Consider the following 1,544-nt stretch of genomic DNA (forward strand, 5'->3'; position numbering starts at 1 on the left):
GGCGCGGTGGCCAAGTGGAAAAGCGTCGGTCTCGTAAACCGAAAATCATGGGTTCAACCCCCATCCGTGCCTCGTGAGGTTTTATGACTTTTTTAAACTTTTCTCCCGATGAACTCTATCAAAATTGTTCATAATTTTGAACATTACTATCAAATCTCTTCTTGCACTCTCTACGCTAAAGAGAAAAATCCCAGCTGCTCCAGTCTCTTCACATAAATGAAGTCCCTCACCCCTGGTACCATTATAGTAAATCTATTCTGCACTCTCTCCAAGGCCTTGACTTTCTTCCTAAAGCGTGGTGCCCAGAATTGAAGACAATACACCAGCTGAGGCCTGACCAGTGTTTTTATAGCTTTAGCATAACTTCCTTGCTTTTGAACTCTATTAATAAAGCCAAGGATCCCACGTGCTTTTTTAACAGCCTTCTCAACGTGTCCTGACAGCTCACAGATCTGTGTACGCACACCCCATGTCTCCCTGTTCTTGCATCCACTTTAAAATTGTACCATTTAGAGACGGTTAATAAAATGCAGAGGAGAGCTTTCTGACCAGTTTCGGGACCAGTGATCTCCAGAGGGAGCCGATTAAAGTAAATAATTGTTCACGTTAAAATTGTACCATTTAATTATTTTGCCTCTCCTCATTCTTCCTACCAAAATATGTCACTTCACATTTCTCTGCTTTAAATTTCATCTGTCACGTGTCTGCCCATTTAACCAGTCTGTATATGTCCTCCTGCAGTCTGTTACTATCGTCTTCACTGTTTACCGCATTACCGTCTTTCGTATTATTTGCAAAATTTGAAATTATGCCCTCTATACCCACGTTCATTAATCTTCATCAAAAAGAGTAGCGGTCCTACGATCGACCCCTGGGGAACACCACTCCAAACTTCCTTCCAGTCTGAGCATCTAAAACCTCTCCCTGCAAAAACTTCCTGACCTGCGGAGCAATTCAAATAGGCAGAATGAGAAGTGAAAGCAGAGAAATCTCAAAACTGAGATCGATAGATTGTTGTTAGGCAAGGGTATTAAAGGTTTCGGCAACAATGGAGTTAAGATACAGATCAGCCATGACCGAATTGAATTGTGGAACATGTTAGAGGGGCTGAATGGTCTAATCCTTTTCATGTGTACAGAGACCCACACCCACAAATCCAAACACAGCTGCACACACACACGCAGAGATGGACAGATAGAGAAAAGAGATGGAGAGACAGGCACACAGACAGGGAATGAATCTGTGTCAGATAGAAAGATAGCGAGAGAGAGAGAGAGAGCGAGACAGCAGTGGAGAGAAACAGAATACGAGGCAGAAATAGGGACAGAGAGAGAGAGACAGAGAAAGAGGAACAGATAGAGAGTTACACAGAGAGGGAGAAATGAAGAAACAGGCGCAGAGATAGCGAGTCATTGGAGTGCACAGCATCTCAAATAGAACATTATAAAATGTTAGAAATAACTAAGAATGAAGATGCCATTATTCACCGTTTCCACATTGCGCACGTCAGCCTCTGTCTCTGGGGAACCAATCTAAGGAGGAGA

At 42.9% G+C, this 1,544-nt stretch overlaps 1 non-coding gene across 1 annotated transcript; it reads left to right on the forward strand.

The window, feature by feature from the left end:
• Window positions 1-72, forward strand: trnat-cgu (transfer RNA threonine (anticodon CGU)). Its single transcript has one exon. It is a non-coding gene; the product is annotated as a tRNA-Thr (tRNA).
• The last annotated feature ends 1,472 nt before the right edge of the window (window positions 73-1,544 follow it).

Source organism: Somniosus microcephalus, unplaced genomic scaffold, assembly GCF_052327205.1.
Source record: "Somniosus microcephalus isolate GS21.2 unplaced genomic scaffold, FLI_Smic_1.0 unresolved_chr1, whole genome shotgun sequence".
Taxonomy (NCBI): Eukaryota; Metazoa; Chordata; class Chondrichthyes; order Squaliformes; family Somniosidae; genus Somniosus; species Somniosus microcephalus.